The sequence below is a fragment of the Myiozetetes cayanensis genome, unplaced genomic scaffold (assembly GCF_022539395.1).
Source record: "Myiozetetes cayanensis isolate MyiCay16 unplaced genomic scaffold, myiCay2020 scf6-25, whole genome shotgun sequence".
In the NCBI taxonomy this organism is placed as follows: Eukaryota; Metazoa; Chordata; class Aves; order Passeriformes; family Tyrannidae; genus Myiozetetes; species Myiozetetes cayanensis.
Window position 1 is genome coordinate 28647188 of NW_026087853.1, and position 24489 is coordinate 28671676.

General features: G+C 35.7%; 1 long non-coding RNA gene across 1 annotated transcript; it reads left to right on the forward strand.

Annotated features, from left to right (window-relative positions):
• Window positions 1-10994: 10994 nt before the first annotated feature.
• On the forward strand, window positions 10995-22911 carry LOC126651237 (uncharacterized). The gene is made up of 3 exons (XR_007631589.1): window positions 10995-11147; window positions 14243-14305; window positions 22840-22911. It is a non-coding gene; the product is annotated as an uncharacterized LOC126651237 (long non-coding RNA).
• The last annotated feature ends 1578 nt before the right edge of the window (window positions 22912-24489 follow it).

Sequence of the window (24489 nt, forward strand, 5' to 3'; positions counted from 1 at the left end):
AGTTTTTAGACCTTAGTCTGACTGAGACTTACTGTCACATCTGTGGAGGTGTTTGGGCACCTAACTCAACCATCTACCTTTGCAAATTTGAGCTCTAGCTTTACAAAGAAATTAACAGGAAAGTAATCAAGAAGATACATATGCATGGTAATAATAAGAATAAAATATATCTCAATATTTTCAACAAAACACTTGATAATCCAAAATTTTCACTGTACTAACTGGAAAATGGGTTATTTTCTACAGAAAATAAATTTCACCATCTTTCTTTGAAAAATTTGAGTGCTATAAATTTAGAAAAGATTTCTGATAGTCAATTAATTAAAAATTATTACTCTGTTTCAATATAACTGTCTAACTCGCCAGAACTATTGAGGGGATGCTAATAAGCAAAACGTCAAGTCATAATGATCAATTCAGTGGTGTTAACATGTCATACAATTAATCAAATGTAGAGAAATTTATTTATTTTGGCTTTCACCTGACACCTCAGTAGAGGTGATGTTATTCTTGGAACATTCTGATAAGGAATGTAGGAGGAATGACTAGAAGGAATCTGCAGGGATCATTGAGCTTTAAGTGCAGGCAACCATCTAATAGATAAGCAAGACATGCCAGTGTAACCCTATCACCTCTAGTAAAATAGACTAAAAATCACAAAAGTTGTCAATTGCTGAAGGAACATAGCTGGCAAGACCAAGACAATTACCAATGTGTTTGGTCTGCCCTATACCCAAAGTTTTGTCAGACATTTATCATTATATATTATATACACAATTTGAGATATAGTTTACCTAAAGTTTTTGGGAGACTGTTCTACTGAATAACACTCCAGAGAGACTTCTTCATGTGTTGCTCATCGCATGAGTGCAGTTAGCATAACTGGATGTGGATATATTACCAAAATCATTTCTGAATGCTTTCTTTCATATTTAATGAATTAATATACCATTGAAGTTAGAAGCATGATGATAATTGTACTGTTGTACATTCCTCAAAAGATACGGAGTATCTCAGATAAGTGTTGAGTAAATAACTCATTTTTCAATTTCCTGGCAGATCTAGATAATGATTTCAGATCAATTCAAATTAATGGCAGCTCTTGGACTATTTTCAATGTTTAACATGCACACATATTGTTTTACCAGACACAAATATGCACAAACTTGATGTTTTCCGAGGTCTTCTCCAAGTCTAGGGAGCTACTACATGTATGTCCTACTGTCTTGAACAGTTCAGTCAAGTGATGATCCTCATCACTTCACAACAATAAAAAAATATTAATAAATCCTAACTGATCTCATTTAATTTGTTTCTATAGAAAGAATAGCAAAATCCTCAAAAAAGCACTAACAACTCCTCCCACACCCAAGCCCCCAAAATGTCAGGTTCCCCCCAAACCCTCCGTCACAAGAAAATGTAACAAGCTAGGAATACCCAGAAGTTTAAGTGGATAGACTAATTTCAGAGAAAGATTCTTCATCAAAAAATTGAAATCACGTTACTTCTCAAGGGATGATTTGGATTTACACATTCTTTGCATCTACAGTGAGTACACACACATCAGAATGACTGGAGTTCAAAAACATCTCTGCACCATCATTATAATTTCCTGAATCTGATACTGGAAGCATGCTGAAACATTGTCTCATAAATGTTAAAAAATGACATGGTTTGCATATGATAAATGTTAGAAATAGGGCTAGCTTTCTTGGGATGATTCTATCGAATTGGGATTAACATTTTCTACTTAGTCCCTTATGCTTCTGGAGAGGCAGGCATAATTTAGTGACTGTGAAAGTAACACCTTTGTCATTTTCATTGTACTTCATTTCACCTTCTCATTTGTGTCTTTTTAAAATAAGATGTCTAACTGAATACAGTAATCAATGTGCCATTGATTTATATCATGCAATTGTAATCTTTTCTATTCTCTATTCCCTTCTTAACACAATTTAACATCTTATTTGCTTTTTTAATCACCACTGAACAAGTCTGTTCATTGAGATTCCTACAGTAATGCCTGGATTTTTTTTTTCCTCGATCTTTATTTTTTTAGGTTACAGCTAATCCAGAAGACATCATTATGTATAAATACCTTAGACCGTTTCCACTAATATGTTTGGGGGGGGGGGTGTAGTATGGGGAAGGCTGGTGTCTTATCTGTGTTGAGGTTTATCTGCTACTCACTTGTTAAATCAGTTATTTTTGCAAAAATCACCTAAAGCTCTTCATAGTCCCTTCATTTAAATGATGCAAATAAATTTACAATTTCAGCTGCTTTACCACATTTAGTCTGTAGCCTGTCTTCAATTTCAACATACAGAGTGAGCAGTACTTTTGCCAAAACTGCTTTTATGTAGTTAACTCTGTGTTCGTCATGGTGGAAACAAGAATTTTGTTGCTGTTCTGTTAGTCTGTGATGATATAGTTGCTATATCAACAACCACTAAATAGGATAAACACCTAAGAAACACCTAAAAAACACCTACTATAAAACTCTGTAAACCTGACATACATAGCAGTCTAGCCATAGCTGCATGTCACAGCATTGATTTATCCTCCTAAAATCAACCTCAATCCTAGGACACTTGCTTCCTGTCGTTATGCCTGTTATTTCTGTACTATTAAATTTTTAATAATTAAGACTTCAGTAATCTATTGACTTCTGCTTTATTATAAAAATTTCTGCTGGTGCCTGTGTGAATTAGTTTACAATTAAGTCACCCATGTCAAAAATACACAGTAGTCACTAAAATTGTGCTGGCAGTGTAGAATATATTGAAATTAATTTTTATATTTTTGGCAAGCAACATTTTGCCTCATTGTTTTCTTGCAATGAGCTGCTTGAACATCACTGTAAAATTTAAAATACTTGGAAATATTTACAAAATTATGTTCCATGTTATCTCTTCTTAAAACAAAAAAAAACCCCTTAATATTGCAGGAGAGCATTCTGATATTTTCCATTTTCACTGTCTTTTTTTCTGTATTTGTCTAGAGCATATACAGAGAAATCTTGATTCGTGAGCCTCTCTTTGGTGCAATCACATTACGATTAGTAGGCAATAAACACAAGAGATGTGTCTCTCGTTACACCACTTTTAGGTTGCATTATATTCATCTGTTTAGAGTGTTAACTGTTACTGCAAGGCGGCTCACTTTTAAATGATTTCCAGGGCAATCTAACTACCTACTAATATGTGTAGCAATAAGTTCAATTGTTTTAATTTTATGTTTCTCTCTAATTTGGAGACTGGTGTAGTTACATCTACGCAAGTAACTACATTACATTGCTAGATTTCCTAGAATTTCCCTCATTAAGTATTATTTTTTTCATTAAATCTGTCCATTCAACCTTTGTATAATAACTAAGGGTAAAGAATCTTCAGCCTTTTCAAAAGATGAATTTTCTGCTATAAACAGCATGCCATTACAACTCAACTGATTGCAAAGAATTTGGATTGCAGTGTGATTCAAGTCTTTCATTGAACTGATATTATCCACTCAACCTCAGCAATACCTTAGAGAAATACAAAGCAGAGTAACTGTCTTTTATATTGTACTTTCTTGGTGCAGAAATAATAGAGATGGCATGAACGTTGCAGAGGTGTCACATTAGCTGCTGAACTAAATAGTGTAAAGGAAAAGGAACTCGTTAATTTTTTTACAAGGATGGAATAGATGAACATTACTTACAAATGAGCTTTATTTAGTTTTAAATACATTTCATGAAGTAAATAGTATATTTCCCTAATTTTCATGTATTTTGGTATGGTTCCAAAAACTTGGAAGTGAATTAGTGTGCAATTTGCATCCAAATCTCAGCCAAGGGGATGTGGTTTATTATAATACATGGCCCTCCTAATTATTGAACAGCCCGAGAAAACTAGGCACAGTGTGCATCTGTTATTGCTTGACCACACTGCCAAACATAATTTGGCAAGCACAGAAATGTACATTGAGCAGACCTAGAGTCTAATTTGCATTAGTTTGTAGTAATTATATGAAAGCTATAACTGAACCAAGCTTGTCCTCTCTTTTTAGAGCACATCATTCTTTTTGAAAAGAAATCTGAACCAAAAATCCAAAACAATTAAATAGCACACACATACACAACCCTGAGAAACTCCTTGTTTGCACAGTAGACTTTCTCAGTATTATTTAATCATTATCCAAATGTTATTTCTGTGTATTCTGTCAAATATCAAACAAGGGTTTTTTCCCCTGCAGTGTATGTAGGCTTTTCTGTGTTTTCTTTTATCCCCATTCAGAAATTTTTTACCTCTTCTACCAAATTCTAAAACCCTGTATGATTCAATACCCTGTAACTGGTGATTAAAGTCAGTGGCATTTTTAAATTCAATTGCTATGGAGGAATGGGAGGAAAGTCCTGCCTTTCATAATTTGCCTTTGCCCCTTTCTATAGTCATTCAATTCAAACTCTGATTAAAAGGAAGCAGTCTCATTGTAAGCTATCTCGTGCAACAGTAATGCTGGAAAGCATTTGCCAAAACTCAAGGAAGCTGAGATGGTATTGTAAAAATACCTGCAGGTTTTGGCCTACAGAAGTTCCAAGGGAAAATTCTTGTTTCCTCTCTTATTTTTCTAGAGAAATTATGTGTTTAGATACACAGATATGTACATCATGATTTTGCATAAAAGATGATGGGAAACCTAAGCTAAGTCAGTAGATGAGGAATTAAAGCAGGATCTCATCTACAGAAAATGTAGTTGTATGACAATTATTGTGTAATATTTGCCAGAAATGCAGAGGGCGGCATAAAAAGGGATGAGAGAGGCAGATTCAATTCCCATTGAAATCAATAACAAAAAATTACTGTTCACTCCAAGAGCCACAGAACCAAGTATAAAGGAAGGAGAAGGGTTTTTCTCCCCTTCTTTAAAGTAAACACTGGCATTTTTGGCTTCACTGCAGGAGCTGAGAAGCAGAGGCACAGTCTTTGTTGTTGGTAACAGCTTGACATTTCATAGCATTGAACTAGTCAGAAGGCTTTCAATCTAGAGTTTGAATATTAAGAAATAACTGTATATTCAATGTGTAGTGGGGTATTCTCAGATAGCTTAGGGTAATTATTAGCTAACATAACCAGAGCCACAAACAGTTACTGTGAAATGACCATACGGAGATTATGTAAATGAGTTTCCAAGAGCGAAAATGCAACGATGTATTAAAGTGAATAAAACCTGCTGAATATCGCTGAATGAGTGAACACTAACTCTACACTCCGATTAGCTGATCAAATCTATTTTCATAAACAAAACCAAACTTACAATAAATTAGAGGGGAAAAGAAACCCCAATGAACCATTTACAAATGGGATTTCACAGTTGACCAAAAAGCACTCAATTTGCTTTTGCATAGTACATGGAAAATAAAGGTACACTTGCTTATACAATACCTGCTGCAAAACTGTTGTATTTCTTATTTTAGTTTTTTTTTAGTTTAGTTCTACAATAAAATAGTAACTGCATAAAAAAGCAGCTTTTTACTGAACTGATCTCTTTCTACATAAACATCCTCTTACTTCAGGGGCTAGAATAAAGCAATGGAGCAAAGAAACTGGGGGAGGGTGTTGTGAAGTAAAACCTCACTGGTTTACTTTTTTTAGCACCAGAAACTGCCTTCTACTTTGATGGTATTTGTGTTTTGTTTTGGTTTGTTTTTTATTTACCAGTGAAATACTTAACTAAAACCCAGTTGTTGGCTAGTTTCTGCTGCTGACTTGGGTAAAAGTGCAGAGTTATTTTCTCTTTATTCTATGTTTTGGGCTTTCATAGATCTGACAATATTACTCATCTTTGAGGAGAGGGCAGGGCCAGAAATAAAATACCTCTTCTCACTGATCCCTACTGTTGGAAGAATATTTTATTTAAATATCAGTTTTATTGTAGTTCAGGTATCTTGCCAGCAGACGTTTTTACACTTTCCGTAATCATTCTTTATTACACATAATGCAAAGTTTTCTATGCTGCAGCTTCCTTATGAAAAGGGATTTGACATGTCTGGTTTACAGACTTTTTTTGTCTAAAAGTCACGTTCATGATGATGAACAAATAAAAATCGCTTTGTTTTCAGAGCAAGAAAAATCCTGCAATACACAAAGGATGGCATGTAATTAATAATTTTGAATAAAAATATTTTTCTCCTATTGTATTAATTGATTCTCCCCCTTTGTTTTTTTTTTTTCTTTTACTCAAAAAGAGAGCCGCATTTATCCAACTTCTGACTTGTCCAGAAAGGCAAACTCTTTCAGAGCATCTAAGTTAGGTTTCCATTCTGAACTACAAAGAATAGCCACACTAGTTCATGCATTGTAGTTAAACACCTTAAGACATCATGTTAAAGCCATAGTTTTGGAGATACTTATGTAAACCACTTTCTGTTAGTGAAAGTCTGCACAGAAGATCTGTGTACTACAGTACAGGTACATGCATTTCGTTTCAAGAAACTGGTGGGCTTGTAGAAGTGCATGAACTGTGTCTGTGTATCTCTTGGAAACAGATGTCATGTGAACTTCTTGTAACATGACTTCACAGGCACTGCTCATTTTCAACTTTTGCAAGTTGCTGCATCACAGTTTGATTTCCAGTCATTTCCAGCTGCACAGTTAGACCTGATATCATTACTTAGAAAGAGCCTTTTGAGTGTACAGGTGGGTTTAAAGACATAGAGGAGACACCTTAAAGCCTCCCATAGTTTTGTGCAAAGGAGGAGTAAGCCTAGACTTAAGGAATTCATGGCTTTAAAATGAGCAGTTTGGCATGAGTGAAGGTTATCTGTCTAGGAGCTGTTTTAGCGTCCAAACAACTCACTGCAATAAGAGCCTGGCATACAGAGTGGTAGGGAAGACAAGAAAGAGGGACTTGAGTTTTTGTTTTCTTCCAGGATAAGTACTCTTGTCTTTCTTTCCTTCCTCTTCAAATAATTACTAGATTCCCAAGCCGGAGAAAATTTTCTCTTTAAAAAATAATCAGTCTGTAAGGAGTAGGGCTTTTGTAGTCAGTAGCTACACTTCCTTGAAAAGAGATTTTTTTCTTACCCTGAAGGTTTATAGTGAAAATAACTGTATAATAGCTTGCTCTTGCCTTGGTGTGTGTGTTTAACCTGTCCTGTTTACAGGCCCAGTATCAATTCTCTTAGTAATTCCTAAGAGTAAATCCTACCTTGTTTTTTTAATGCCATCCTGTAGTCTTTTTTCCATCAGCAGTAAAGATTACCTGTATCAATGATGCTTTCAGTATATATACCTTTTTATTCCAGTCTTCAGAATGTGTTTAGCAGCACCTGAACAGGCTCTATGACTCTACTGAGCTGTAAAAGGAGTAGCGAGCTGGAGTTTAGTAAGCTGAAGCTTAGTAAATGAAATAAAATATGGTACAGTCAGACTTAGCTGTGTGTAAACAGATTGTGATCCCTGGACTTAAAAAGAATGCAGTTAAAATTATTTTTACTACAATACTGCAGAAAAGACTGATTTTTTTGAGGGGTTAAAAATCTAAAGAACCACTTTTGGAATTAATCAAAGGAATATTTTTACTCCAGGAGGATTTAATTCTGTTTCTTGAGTGTACTTGTATGTCCTAAAGATGCTAACAGAAACTTATCAATTTTAAGACTAAAGAAATCCCTAGGTTATCCATACTATTAGATCTCCATAAAACACAAGCACATAAAATTTCATCTAATGTCTTTTTTCTGAGCAAAGTAACTTGTGTCAGGCACCACTCAGGAGCCATTTATCTAAACCATCCAAACCTTACTGGCAAGGAAGTGCTATGCAAGTATCACACACTTAGTATAAGTTATCAGAAAAGGGGAGTTCCCACATCTTTATCTCCGGCAACAGATTTTGTGTCAGCTTTGGATTAGTCAAGCAGGTCTTTCATGGGGGAAAAAAATCCATTTCTGTTGCAGATAATATAGGCAATGCAGAAATTACCACTTACTGAGTTAATTTGTTCCAGGAGTTAATCACCCTCAGTGTTAGGAAAACAAAATAAAACTAAAATCTTTATTTCTTATTTTATCTTTAGTTGTTAGTGACTTGCTCAGGTCTTTTGCTAGATGAAAAAACTGTTTCATACCTGGTAATTACATATCCAAATAAATTGTCCTTGATGAACTAAACAGTTCCTAAATCTGCTATTTGAGAACAGTTTTCCAGCTTAATGATACCGGTTGGCTAGTACAAAAGATCAACATGAAAAACTATTTTGTCAACGTCTCTTTTTTGTAATATAAATTTTCCATGACCAGACTAGAAACTTAACATATTCACTCTTTTTCATTCATAAGATAACTTATGAATGTTTTACACAAATAATATTTGGTCTTGATATAGTACAGAAAACAGAAAGTGACTAAGTGAAAAAAAATATTTTGTCTATATCTAATGCAAGCAATTAATTATAATTTTTTACCAAGAAAATTTAATTTTTAATATTTTTTAATATCATGCATAAGTTTATACGTTGAGCCTACTTACCTTGGTTAACTCTTTTCAGAAAAATGTCAAATAAAAACTGTCACTTTTCACAGACTTGAAAGGAAATACAAAACCAAACTGTAAGGTGTTTTCAGACTTTGTGAGCGTAGAACTGTGGAGATAATATTCCAGTATGAACAGCAGGTAATTAATACAATGATCTCTTGGAAATGCCATATTTTCATTGTTAACACCATGTGATTTCCCCTTATATTTTGTCAATATAATGGCAGATGTGGGCCTGAGATTTACCTTGACTAGCTACATTAAAGTGAAATTTGTCTTTTCCTTGTTTTCACTAATTTATAAAAGTTTATATTGCTTGATGTAAAATACATCATTTCTCAACAGTGAAAGACATAGCCTGAATCTTCAGACAGTGTGAAACAATAGCTCTAAGGAAAATGTAAATTGCTTGCATTCACTTCTGTGGTGTTATAATTCTGACACTGAATCCTAAAAGGTAACATCTTAAATGTTTTAACAAAATTTGGTAGCGATGCATTTCTTCAGTCTTCACTATCTGATTTCCTGTTTACTTTTTTCACAACACAATTATCCCTGAGAACACTTACAGCCTGAGGAAAGTGAAATACACTTGTTGAAGGGCTTATCGTGCCGTCTGCACTATAGTATGTAATTCAGTAGAATTAATTGCCATCAGTGGAGGACTCCCGACTGACTATTAAAGCTGTGGTTGTTAGACACAGAGCAACCCCATTTCTCCTGCAAACTGAAGTCAAGGATGTGGTGGAATAGATATGGCCTTGAATCTCTAGATACTATCACAGAGTGAAATTTGAAACCTATCTTGCAATATTACAAATTTGTAATTTATTCCAGCATGGCTTATAATTTTCCTAAATATGACAAAAGAAACTAAATCATATGATTTACAATGCAAAGCTAATACAGCAGGAATTATATCTGCATACACAATTAATAAACAATGTACACTGTTTTCATATGTCACAGAGCACAATATTTAATATAGACATAATTTTGGCTGTTTGTGAATATTTAAAAATTTTGACCTGCTGTTCTATTTATTGTGGTGGGTGGTCATGCTAATAAGCTCACAGATTCAGACATTTCCATGAAACAGAATGGAAGGTTCACACACACACACACAAGTTAAACTGATTTTTGTTTTCAATGTGAATGAAATAAAATGTTTTTTTTATGCAATTAGACCTACCCACATGTATATTGTCTATCTTAATTTTTTTGTCTATACTTGTGCCATCCATAGTAAGTTTGGTCACCTTGATAGTGCTTTTTGAGTTATGAGGCCACACTAGATACAATATGTGCATTGTGATTTATGACTTGCTAGTTTGAGATCACTGACTATTTGCATTTCAGTGAGTCATTAAAGAATTGAGACCCAGGAGGCTGAAATTCCTAATTTTTTCCCCAATGAAGAAACAGATTTTCTAGTGAAATCTAAACAGAAACATTAGTATCAGAATTTAATATCAATATTGTGATATCTAGATTGAGATCATAGCTAGAAGGCAGAAAGAGAGAGACTGCTTTCCACACATATCCTTTCCTGCACAAGTCTATAGTATCTCACATTTTTTGAAGGCTTATTTAATTCATGTTGGCATTCACCAGCATTTGATAAACATGTCACTCCTCACCAGGTGTTCTAACTGAAAACAGAGATGGACGAAATATATTCTGCAGTCTGCTAGTAATAGTGGTCCATTATTCTAATGAAAAATGTAAAAAATTTTGTTTGTAAAAATATTTGCAAAGTAATCTATGAAAATAAGGATAATGAAAGGGTGCCTACATAAATTTACATGATTTTGTGCAAAGTTCTTTTTCATAAAGAGATTAATTTTCATGTACTGGAAACTGCATTTGCATGTTGCATAATTTTTTCTCTTCTGTGTTTTTTTCTTCAGGGCAGTTTGATGATCAGTACCCACCAAAAGGTAAGTATTCTGTGTTTGCCTAGCAGAAATCAGCCAAGAATTCTAAGAATGTACTAAATTCTATTGTCAAAGATATAATCTGTAGAAAACATCTACTTCATCTGGCAAATATGATTTCAAATCAGGAAATAGCTCACAATCATTCAATTGCATCTGACATCAGCGGTATCCACACAGCCGTTCTGAGCAAACTCCCTGCTTTTAAAGGTCTTCCCATCACTGTTATTGGTCTCACAAATGATGAAGTATGACACTCCATAAACAATGAGCTGGGCCTTTTGTAGGCTGCTTTGCTTTTTTTGGCTTCAAACTGCCACTGAATGTCAAATCAATTTGGCTTTCATTAGAACAGCTTTATATGTGCAAATGTATTTGTGTCTGGTTGCCATTTTTTTTCTATTTTTGCCTTCTTTTCCGTTTGCTTTTTCTTTTTGTCCTTTCTCTTGGATGATGTAATTTTTCTCTAATCAAAACCAACACCTGTTTCTCTAAAATAAGATTCTCTGTGTAAAGCTCTTTATCGCAATCTAAGTACACTCTAGATGGACTCATTATGAATCAAGTTCCCTCAGAACAAAGAGGAAGTGCTCTGCTACACTGACATTGTACATCATGGAGCCTGGATAAAGTCAAGAGCTGATGTAACCTTGACTTTTGACATCCCAAGAGACTGCTGTCTAGATAATGCAAGGTGTGTAAGCCACTGTCTTTGATAAGTAATAAAACAAATAATAAATCTGACCCTGTGTTTAAGAGCAGCTTAACTGTTACACAATGCTGTATTGGGTTTGGTGGGTTTTTTTGGTGTTTGTTTGTTCTTAACCAATTTAAAAGGAACACAGAATTGCGACTTTGAGGATTTCTGGTTTTGTAAACCACAAACATGCTTAGCTAAGTGAATAATACCATACGATGAAAGAAATAGAACAAAATAGGGATGACAGAAGTCCCAGTTCTAAGTCACATGCTGTGTGCTCTTGCTAGGGTTGATCCTTTTGCAAAGAACCAGAAATATTTTTTACTTCTTTAAAAGGAAATATTTACATTTTAGAAGCTAGGGAACCTATAGATAGACAGTAGGAGTGAGACAGAAAAAAAAATCATGCCAACTATATCCCAACTCCCTCTAAATATAAACAGGGAGTTGGTACTTATGAAGGAAAAAGCTTTGTCTGGACATTGCAGAATAGAAGGAAGATGAAAGAACCAGCCCATGCTCACCACTTGCAATAATGGGCTAAAACATCTTCAGAGGACCTCAGGCTGTCCAAGAAGGGTCTTTGACCAGTTTGTGAGTGAATGAATTTACTCCTGTATGATGGGACTCTGTCAGACGCTCTCGAGGAAACTGCCTATTTTCAGAGCTAAAAGGTCTGCCTAGGTCAAATACTCACCGATTTCAAATCCAGTGCTAACTCTAACTGAAATATATTGGTAATCTGCCATCTGTGGTTTTCTTGAGCAGAAATTTTGACTGAAGTCCAGGTTTTAGTAGATATGAGGCCATGTTACCAAATCCATCCTCCTACTCAACATCATCCTTCATAGTGTCTTATTATGTCACTGCCTTTGGATTAAGGACCACAGCAAAGTACAGAAAATGCAGATACTTCAGTTGCCAAGTCATTTCTTGGTCTCTCTTTTGAAGCTATCTATAGTGAATGCTTCATTGCTGACATCTATTCTAGCCTCAGTATTGTCAAAGCATTTTTTCATGTGTAATAAATTTGCATAAACACTTCACCCCAAATATAATGAAACATAGAAAGGATAAGAAAGACCTAAATTATATTTTAAAAAAATACTAAAAGACTTCTTGATTGATTTGTAGAGGCATAGCAAAATTCCTTCATATAGTGGCCTCATGAATGAGATGATAATATGCAAGTAAAGCATAATGATTGGCATATTAAATGCAAGATCTTTGTCACCATCTGTTTCCTGATTGTGTCAGCAAGTTGGGTTTTTTTTCATGGAAGTGTGAGAATACACCATGGCCTCGAAGTATCAAAATGTCAATTATACATCACATTTTAAGTTGGAAGCCCAAATCACAATTGCCCCTGAATTCTACTTGAAACAGTGACAAATTATTACCTATCCTTCACATTTAGCCTTACTGTAAAATAGTGTAGTTATTGTGCTGAAAACTAAAGCAGAGCAGGAACACTATCGAGGCCAGGTTTACAATTTAGTGATGAATACTTTAAAAAAAAAATGAGACAGAAGGAGATAGGTAGGGAACTAAGAATTCAAAACAAAATAAATAGTTGCAGAACAACCCTATCGAATACTTGTTATTTCAAGTTCAAGTACTTTGAAAACAGTTTTGCATTTCCAGTATTTTCCATTACAAATAGTGCTCACTTATAAGGAAGACAGTATTCCATTTTCTATGTTTTCACCTGTACTGACAGAAAAAAAAAAGTATCCTGATTAGTGCAATGAATCAGTAGAAACTGCAGAAGAAGAAAACCCATGTCAAAGCTAGGTAAAATGAAGGAAACTTTCTACTAATACAACAGGCCCTGGTTTACACCCTCAGTGGTCTTATATAAGAGTTTGTGGGAGATAATATTTTAATGTCTCATAATAGGATGAGGTTTATTAGCACCATTAGCTACCAGTATCAGCAGCCCAGAGGAGAAGACACACAAAAAGCTCCTGATTGTGGTTCAGAAATATGAATGCAAGACCCTCCCAGAACTGAAAAGTCCACTAGGGTCTCAAGGTATTATTTCTGCTTGGGGGATAAAATAGAAGAAATAGGTATCATGTAAAGTGATTCTTCACTCACTGAGGACACAGTAAGATCACCAAATAAATGCAATGGCTTTTCGATTTGCTTCTAGACCAATTACTGTACTGGTGAAAATGAGATAGCTTTGTGTTTTTTAAATGTGATAAAGAGCATAATTATGTCCAACCAATATAACATGAACTAATCTGGAAGAAGGAACTGCAGGGGGTTAAATGAAAAAGCGACCTTCCAAACTTGTCCCTTGTTGGATTTTTGATGAAGAGTAATTTCTTCTATCTAAAAATTTCTGATTATAGTAGTATTTATACATGATAAAATATATAATCCACTGCTTAAACACTCTGCTTATATGACGCTTTCAGATGAGTAATAAATTTTTGTTGTAATAAGACAGCAATTTATAAGATGCAAAATTTATTCCAAATGAGACTGGTTCCAAAATGAGGAAATTTTAAGTAGCATAACTTATATTACAGGTTTGGGGTCATTCTCTGTGCCTGTGAAATAGAGATGCTAATACTTAATAATTATAAAGTACTTTGACTCTAATTAATAATAATGCAATTTTTAATATTAAGCATACATGTATGTATATGTTAAGTCAAAATATTTGGTAAGATTCAATTTGGGGTTCTGATTTAAGCAGTTCTCTGTTTGCAAATGTGTATAGGCATCTCTTCACTAGCAATGTAAACCTTTTTCCTTCTTCATAGTTTCATGTAAATGATCTCTAAAGTTTCAGCAGAGGTTTGTATATTTCTGGAGGAGCATCATGCTCTGTCAGATAGTTACCAGTTTCTCCATTCATCAGCAAATCATAAGCTTCTGGGAAGAAGAAAAGAATAAAAGTCAGAGTTGAAACATTGCAGCAGTAGTTTGATTGATAAAAGTTTGTAGCCTGAACCTATGTATACATGGGAACAAGACTATGAGCAGAAAAAACAACTATGTGAGAAAAAATCTTCTGAGAACTTTCATTTGTGTCAGTTGCCAAGGTAACCACTGTATGTCTCTCTTCTGAACAGGTGCCTTTTGGGGATCTGACTCCCAGCTCGTGCGTCTCACATCAAGAGGTCAACTGAATACAGGTAGTGGAAACACAGTGTGGAAAATCTGAGTATTACTAACAGATATGGTTTTATATGTGTGCATAGTGGTGGTGTCACTATCTTCTATGAAGGTGAGGTCTGGATAGGTATGTGGTAATTAAATATTTTTTAACTTTGTCTGTGAACATCACTCTGTGTCTTAGATTCTTATAGCAGGGACTGAAGGAAATTGTCCTTAATCTGTCCTGTCTCCTTAAAATTTTTTTCCTTTCTGTAAGTCCATTGTACAATTTGTCCCTTCATCCTCTATAAGGTCCATTCTTAAATCACTCTGTTCTGTTCACTAACAGAGAAATAGCTTGATTTTTTTCTTCTTTTCTGGCTGCCTTTTTTTTTTTTTGTTTTGATTGCTCTGTTAGGCATCCCAAATGAAGCAAAAAACTCTCTCACATCTTTTTAATTAAAATTTTGCTATTTAGGATGTTATCCTGAAATAAGTGAGCTTAAGAGAAGTTTTGTTACTGATATCCATGAGTTTTTCTTCTCCTTCACATCAGGAATATGTCATACAAAGTAATATGCTTTGTTTCATGTATTCACCTGGGCTTTCGAAAGAATTCTTTGAGAATTTCTGTCATTCTCGGCTCAGTAATCTTAGCAATTACAGAACTATTGCAGTCTGCATATCCTATATTTTTCTGTATTTCTGTTTGTATTCTACATAAAAATACATTGTAAAATTAATTATATCTGTGTTATCCTAGAATCATAGAATGGCCTGTGTTGGAAGGGACCTTAAAGATCATCTACTTCCAGACTCCCTGCCATGGACCAGTATGATTGGTCATACTGGATGAGCAATCACTAGATCAGATTGCTCAGAGCTCCATCCAGCTGGGCTATGAACACTTCCAGGGATGGGGCATCCACAGCTTCTCTGGGCAACCTGGCCTCACCACTCTCTCCGTAAAGAATTTCTTCCTAATATCTAATCCAAACCTACTTTTAATAAGTCTGAATCCATTCCCTCTTGTCCTGTCACTACACATTCCTGTAAATAGTCTCTCTCCTTCTTTCTTGTAGGCTCCCTTCAAGTACTGGAAGGCTGCAATCAGGTCACCCTGAAGCCTCCTCTTTTCCAGAGTGAACAAAACCAATTCTCTCAGCCTTTTCTTGTAGGATAAATGCTCCATCCCTCTAATTATCTTCATGGCCCTCATCTGGACTCACTCCAACAGGTCAATGTCCTTCCTGTGCTGGGGCCCCAGACCTGGATGCAGTGCTCCAGGTGTAGTCTCATCAGAGTAGAGTAGAGGGGAAGAATACCCTCCCTTGGGCTGCAAGTGCACATTGCTGGATCATGTCCAGCCTCTCATCCACCTGCATGTGCAAACCCTTCTCAGCAGGGCTGCTCTCAATCTGTTCATCCCCCAACCTGTTGTCCTGATGCAGGAGCAGCACCTGTCACTTGGTCTTGCTGAACTTCATGAGGTTCCCATGGGCCCATTTCTCCAGCTTTTCAAGGTCCTTCTGGATGGCATCACATCCTTCAGGACTGCACCACTCAGCTTGGTGTCATCTGCAAATTTGCTGAGGGTACCCTCGATCATTTCATCTATGTCATTAATGAAGACATTAAATAACACTGCTCCAAATTTAGACCCCTGAGGGTCACCACTTGTCACTGATGTCCACTGGGATGCTGAGCCATTGACCACTACCTTCTGGATGTGACCATCCAACCAATTCCTTATCCATCTAATGGTCCACTTATCAAATCCATGCCTCTCCAGTCTAGAGAGAAGGATTTTGTTGAGGACTGTGTCAAAGGCTTTACAGAAGTCCAGAATAAATATATTATAAAATACATCTATTGGTTCAAAGAGAAAACAAAGCCATTTGCTTAAGTTTTTTATTGAAAATTAATAATCTCACAAAGTTTTCCTTTAGCATTTAAAAGGTAAAACGAGGTGTTAAACTGTTTCAGAACCACAAATACAAGGTTGTCTTGACAGTACTTGCACAACTTTACTCAGAAGGGTAGTCTTGAGTTTAAAGTGAAATCAGTTGAATTATCGATCTGAGTAAGACTACTCAGGTGTTTAAAGTGTTTAACCAGGGTTTCAAAACAGAAGCTATGTTTCTTGAAGCTGCAAATCTGTAACCTCATGCCAGTCCTTACTGAGGAAAAAAAATCATATTTAGAGTAGTACAAAAAACTATCTGTACTTTCATGATGTTAGTTTTAAAATGAGCTGGATTCAGAAGTATTGACAGTTCCTTTGTGTTCATTTCTGCAGACACTGAGGCAATCAAGCTTTACTGGCATTAATGTGTGCTAAAACTAAAAATAAAATTCAGAGAAGTATTTGTATAATGTGTTAAGTTTTATTCTATCAAAGTATTTATCACTGAAACAATACTTTGTCACTTAGTAAACCAACAGCAATTAGACAGCACAATTGAATTCCTTCACATGGAGTAACAAAATGTCCAAGAGAATGAAATGGGATCAATTACCAGCATTGTAAAAAAAAAAACAAAAAAAAGACAAAGTAAAATTATAATTTCTCATTGGTACTGACGCTGGAATTTTTGTTTAACTTCCATGGCTTTTGATCAAGTTTATAATGTCCCCCTTCCTGCAGTAAAACCAGAATAACTTACTGGTTAGAAATTATTTACAAGGATAAGTAAAATAATCAGAATAACTGATTAAAGAAAAATCATGATAAAGACAAACATGTAAGCCTAAAATAAAGTTTAAATAGAGGTTGCAAAATCCAAATTAGAAATACAACTTTGGTTTATACGATTGAACAGCTGTTTTACACTAACTACCTCATTATTGTGCAGAAGCAGTTAAAATAATCAGATCAATATTTTGGTCTTTGCATGAAACTACTGAATCACAGTAGGAAATCTGTGTTATTCTGAAAACTGAGATCTCGTAATGAACACTCTACAGATCACTTTGAGGGTAAAACAATGATGAAAGTATAGCATAATCTATCAGGAAATAAAGATCACACATAACACACAGAAATCATATACATAGATTATATTTAATTTAAAACAATAATAAAAGATAATATAGATAAGGAAAGTGGAGTCTTTTATTTAGTTATGTCTTTTTAAAAGAATAGTTACTTTTCAAGGACTAGCAGAAATACTTAATGAAAAATGTACTAAAATCTCTGAGACCATGGTTAATACTAGCTTTAGGTTTGGGAGAAAGAGAAAGCTGGTGACCTTGGAAAGGGCAAAACAAAATGTGGGCTGCTATGAGAAATCTTCCAAATTCAGACTTTCCTCTGGGGCTTCAGTATATCCTGTGGCAGAATTTTCCTTCAAGGCTTAGGGTCAGTTAGGAGGACAATCCCTCCTCTTGGGAGAATAGCTCTGACAGGTGAGACCTGTTGAAGAAGCCACAGCTGACCTTACAGTTCTCCAATGAAGAGCTGGAAGAAGCTGCAGGAGGAGTTCCCACTTCCCCTGCTGGCAGCTGCATTAAGTAGAGGCTCTCATGTTTGGCAGGTCTATGGACTGCATTGAGCTACTCTGTAGCCATGCCTGTGTCTGGGATTGTACCCTGTTGATCTGGACTCTGACCCTAACCCATGGGCTGAATTCCTGACAGGACTAAGCCCTTGTGTGGGTGAGGCCACAGCTTTTGCCTGCCATGCTGTGATGCTTGGCTTCCAAATTCTCCTTTCTCTGCTAAGGAGCAATTGCCCCTATTGTTCCCTGAGAGAGATAAAAGACCCATAGAAAGAGCAGTGCTGCAAAAAGATCGAGGGAGAAAAGTGGGTCTTCTGTGAGAATTCTCCCAATTGCATCTTTTTCACAAGGATCTTCTGCATGTTTTACTACAAAAGTGTCCACCGACACTTATGATTAGGGCTATAGGAGGAGCAAAACTTATGAGATCCATGAAAAGAGTGGAGTTGCAAAGAGTTGGCCAAGCCATAGTAGCACTGTGGGCTAATATGGGCAATCTCTCCCACCTACTCTTTCCAACAATGGCTTCAGCACGTCTTGTGACAGAGATCTCTGCCCAGGCTTGGCACTAGGACTAGATTTATGGGCAGAGAGTCAGATATATCTTTTAGACAACTGTTTTAAGACTTAGCTGCCTTAAAACCAGTTGGTGTCTGCATCCTACATTTCTTAATATTGTCAGAATACATCCAGGTGAGGGTTTCAGTTTAAATCAATAGAAAGTATTCATGAAAGGTTTCAATGATGTGAGATCTTTGAATTTGAATTAACTTTTAATGTTCAAGTTAGAAAAATGCTCATGAGGACCATTTTTATAATAATATTTATAATACTTCTGTAATATTCTAGATTTATGTAATATTTATGATACTTATATATTGATAGTTGTTGTGCAAGATGAAAATAGTTCATCAGAGATCTAGTTAACAAAGAATAACTATAGTCCGTGTTTCTGTTCCTGCAGCATGTGAAGATTGCCATTCATGGCTTGGAAAAAACTTCTCATAGCATCCATATTTATGCTATTGTACAGAATGCTTACCATTTACCATTGAATATAGTTGTGGGATTAAATCAACAGAGTTGATTGAGAATTACATGAATGTATTGGAAGGAAGGTATAAATTTGTCTCCAGAGAGCGAAACAAAAACTCAGACTTACTGTGCATCCAAAAACAGTGGAGGTCTTGGAAACAGAAAAATACAGTGTAATGTTCTCCAGCTATGTTTAAAATATTTTTAGAGGAAAGATACTACCGAGCTAGATAGGCTTACATATACTACTGGGGAAAAAAAAAAAAAAAAAAAAAGACTGATATATGATACAATATTGATGCTATAATTTTGGCAAACCCATTCAATAGTAATTTCAAGACTGAATACAGGATCACAGAATCAACTAGGATGGAAAAGAGCTCTGAGGTCATCAGGTTCAACCAATGACCCAACATGACCTTGTTAACTAGACTGTCCAGTCTTTTCTTAAACACCTCCAGGGAATGGTGACTCCCCCACCTCCCTGGGCAGTCCATTCCAGTGCCCAATCCCTCTGTCTGTGAAGAACTTCTTCCTAATGTCTAACTCAAACCTCATCTGGTGCAGTTAAAACCATGCCCTCTTGTCCTACTGCTGGTTGCCTGGGAGAAGACACTGACTCCCACCTGGCTACAACCTCCTTTCAGGTAGTTGTAGAGAGTGATGAGGTCTCCCCTGAGCTTCCTCTTTTTCAGGCTAAACAATCCCAGCTCCCTCAGCCTCTCCTCACAGGAACTGTGCTTCAGTCCCTCCACCAGCCTGGTTGCTCTTCTCTGGACCTGCTCCAGTACCTCAATATCCTTCCTAAAAGAACTGGACACAGTACTTGAGGTGTGCTCTCATCAGTGCTGAGCACAGGGGAAGAATCACTTCCCTGCTCCTGCTGGCCACACGTTCCTGATACAGGCCAGGATACCATTGGCCTTCTTGGTTGCCTGGGTACACTGCTGGCTCATGTTCAGCTGGCTCATGTTCAGCCTACCCTGCTCTTCTTTTTTTGCTGTGTTTAATTGTTCAATTTAATTTGGTTTGTCTAGTTAGAATTTTTAGAATGGCAATGATATGAGGTCTAAACTGAATATAGGCATGCGGCAAGAAACCTTGAAGGATATTTCAACAATCCGTAGTGGATATAATTGTTTGTTTTAATTTGAACTTAATTAATGTGAGATCTCAGGCTCTATAAAGACAATGAGTGTCATCCATAAATGCTAATATAAATCAATAAAAAGGGGGAGGTTAAATGATTTATGTTGGAACTGAGCCACGATGTAATAACTGATGCTCATTACAGCCTCAGCAATGAATGGGAAATCAAAACATTAAATAGTGCAAACAAGGAGACCATCCTATTTTGCAGGAAGTTTAAGATGCCCCATTCATAATCCATTTTTATCCTATTAAAGGGTAAGTTAAATCTTGCATTTAAATAGACATCTTGCCTAAGAAAGGGCTGCTGGAGTTTGCCCAATGTTTCCTTTCTTTGAGTTGTTGCCAGCTTTGCCTGAAAAATAACAAATGTAGCTGCCAAAAGCTACATACTATAATATTACTGTCAGAAGAGTATTATAGGTACAAGTTTTAGATATTCACTGCTTTTCATATCTATAGTACTGTTGACTATATTATTAATATTTCACTTTCATTACCATATATTAGTAAAAGAGGACTTCAGAATTGTTTTGCATACCTCTCTTCAAGAATACAAACAAATAGTTCTACTTTTGAGCATTGATTGGCACTTTATGAAAGCATCAAAAGAGTCTCTGTAAGTAGGGCTGCAATGACACACTGAAAGCAGGTCTAACATTTCTCTATTAGAGATTTTATTTATTCTTCTAATTTCTCCTGATTTTATTTATTTTCCATATGTCAGGACACATTTTAAGATGAGAATTGCACTTTTCCTATAATTTTCTTAATTAATTTTGTAGATAAAAGATTTTAAGTATTCTTTCTTTATACACATTGTTTTAGCTAAAAAAAAATTGTGAGAATAAAAATAGTCTCCCCTAATTTGACTCTCAGAAAGTCTTAGAGATGCTCATTCTTCACTAACATTTTGAAGAGAGACCAGTTTTGAAGCTTTTTCTGGGTAACTGAGAGAAATATCATCAAGAGTAAACAACTGTACTGGAACTTGACTGAAAATGTTGTCCTAATGTCCCTGTGTCAGGAGGCTGGCAGGTGAACCTTTTTTTTTTTTTCCAAGTACTATTTGTGTGCATTAAAATGAGAAGTGCAAGCCTATATAGATTCTGGATTTACACCAGTTTTGGCTCTTTTGCATTCCATAAGGCATTGTCATGGAAATTTGTGAACATGGAACTACAGAGGGTATGAACTATACCTGTGGTAGAACTATAACTTTATACATGGGAGTATTTTACATCTGTGCCCAGTATTCTTACCAAATTTGACCCTTTTGAGTAAGAAAAAAAAAAAACAATCAGAGACTGTTTCAGACAAAGGATTTAAGAGAAGCAGAGATTCACAGAAAAGAAGATATTTAGGTTAGTTTTCCTCCATGATCAGTGTTTGGACTTATTTTGGTATCCTATTAGGAAAAGAATTCTCTTTATTTAAATGTGACTGGAACTAACTCTTGACTCAGCTGAAGAAAGCTTTCCAAGGAAGATAACCTCAATGCTGCAAGTTTAGTCCTACTTGTCTGTAGGTGGACACAGAAGCTTCTTGCCAGCTCTGTTGCATTTGTTCAGTGACGCCTAGTGAGAGTTCTGGAAGTTTATTATCATGTCTGTAGAACTTTTGTATGGGAGCCCCTGGTGGTCTAGTGGTAAGGGCGCGGCACTGTCACCGCCGAGGCCGTGGTTCGATTCCCGGTCAGGGACACTCCCCGGGCCAGATGGAGCTCGTTAGCCCTTAAAGGCAACCCACCTACGTCCTAAGGACCTCGCTGCCACCGTCCAAGCTCGCTTGGCCCTGGCAGATGAACCTTAGGATTAAAGGGTGGGCTCAGTTCCGCGCACACTGTGTCTCACCTAAAAAATCCAATGCGCAGGCTGGAAGGTGTAAAGACCTTCCCCGGATCTTCGCTCACGAAGACTGGCCATTATTATTATTTATTATTATTTATTTATTATTTATTATTTTATATTAGAACTTTTGTGAATTTCTATGATTCTTCAGCCAATATTGACTGCCTTCTTCAAGGGTGGGAGACTTTCAATTATGTTGATAGGTGCTGGTACTGCAGTTTGAGGTGTACTGGAGTCATCCCTTGAAATAATAATGTTGAAGACACATAGAGGGTCAGAAAACTGTTTTCATTAGCCTGAGACTAATAGTTCTAGTCTGAATTTGAAGCCACAAGGTTCATGCAAACCTCTCACTCTCCCACTTATCACTCTCCAAGCTGTCTGCATAGTTCCTAAGCTTGAGGAGTATGTTGACTAATAGTGCTTTATACCAATGACATGACCTTTCACTTGAAGGAGTTTAAGTAACAGGCTTCTAGCAACGTTTTTGCCCATTTTAGCTTTTTATTTTCCAGCGTTCTGTTCTTTTCATGGATGAAAGGATAATTGTTTGGATATGTGAAATGATGATTTATTGTCAGGATCATTATAGTAGTGTTAAAACCAAATAACTCACCAACTGTCTGTTCTCTTAAATGTGGTATCTGAGTGCTTCAGTGTTCTGTTCAAAGCAGTCTTTATCTCTGCTCATATTAAAAAAAGAGCTCCTTTGCATTATTTACTTTAGATTAGCTTAGTGTGTTTTTAACAGTCATGAGTATCTCAGAAACACAAGATTAAAACATTATATTTTACTTGCCAAAACAAAAAATAAAAGAATGAATGGGAAATATTCTACGAATTAAAAATATTTGACTGTTTGAATGCAGCTTTTTTTAAGCAACAAAAAGAGCAAAAAAATATGTGGAAGAATGAAGGGAAGCCTGCTCTCCTTCAGCAGAAAATGACACAGTATTTTTATTTCTGGCAATTTAATTGTAAACTCGTGTTGTCTAACCTCCCTTTTATCTCTTGATCTGTATGGGATGTTTCCCATAGGATCATAGAATATCCTGAGTTGGAGGGGGCCCACAAGGATCATCAAAGTCCACTTCCTGACTCTACACCTCAAGAATCACACCATATACTACGTTCCAGGTATTACTCAATGATTTTCAAAGGGTCTTGTTTTCCTGCTATATATTATGAATGACTTTTGAAGAAATACCTGGAAATGCTAAAATTGTGTGGTGACAGCAAAGTGCTGGAATAAGAGAGGGAAGAAGTCGGACATCCTGACAGTTCTGCAGTTCACCAAGTCTGTTATTTCTGTTCTGTCTTTATAATGGCCATAAAAGATGAGCTGGGAGTATGATGTCAACGCATCCACTTTCAATAATTGATATGATGAATAATCTCAACCTTCTGACACTTTCTGTATCTTTTCACATCTCAGGAAACTTCATTCATCAACCACATTTGAAATGTTTAAGTAATCTCAGTGATGTATGGAGCACTGAAACTCCCTTGTTAGAAATCTATGCTACTAACATTCTATCAAATTAAAAAGCCACTGAGCTCTTGTGCATAAAATTATCATAAATTATCTCTGAAGGTTCATTGCTGTTTGGAATGTTTAATTGCTCACTCAGCTGAACTTCAGCAGCTCAAGATTATTAATCAATTTGTCAGAAGCTTTCTCATAATGTCGTCTTTTACGCTGCAGTTATATGCATGGAAAACTCATGTGCAAGATGGTTTTATGCAGCAAGTCAAAACTAGCCATGCATACCTTCCACAATATTAATTTCACGTATTTAAGAGTATTTTTTAGTTGTTGATTTCTCACAGAAAATGGGAAAATTGTAATTAGCACAGTCTGATTTATCGAGATGGAAAACTAGATTCTCAAAAACATATTTATAAGGAAGAATGGAGACAGATAATAAGAATGGAAGTTTTGAAGCATTTAATCCTGGCCTAGTGTTGATCGTTCTCACTAAAGTAAATATTTCTGCTAAGTTTAGTAACAGTAAAGCCTCTTCAAAACTGTAAAAGTAAAAAAAAAAAAACCAGTAAAGGTGCTTCAAAAGCCTTAAATGTACACAAACAGTTTCTTCAACCATTTGTCTTACCAAAAAAATGAACCTTTGCTTTAAAGTAATTTTTCAGGAGAGAATTTGGCTTTGATGACATACTAAAACAATGATTTCATCTTAACTGAAATATGTTTCAATATTTGTTTTGAAAATATCTTTTCTTTTAAGAGTTATGAATTCCTCCTTTTTATGCAGTTTTCTTTCCGTTCTTTTGTTTTACAAGTGCAGCTGAGGGTGAGACTTTATGGGAGGTGTGATGATAATGTTTGTATTTATAAATTTTTTTTATCCATCAAGTTTTTAGGTGTTTTTTGGTGCAGCAACATAGAAATAAAGGATTCTGCATATTCTGCTCTGGAGAATTTTAGAATGTTTTAAAGTAATATATTTAAGGATTCTTTAAGGCACTCTATACATTTTCTTAAGCTGAAAAAGTTTTAAAATATAAAGACTGGAAACATTATGGACTTTACCCATTTTTTTCTACTCTGTGAGTCATCATCATATTATTTCCTATGCATGTGGAAAGATAAAGGATGAATGCAAACATATAGTCAATAAGTTTCAAATATCTATTGTAGTTTAAGCATTTATGCATCATATCACACCA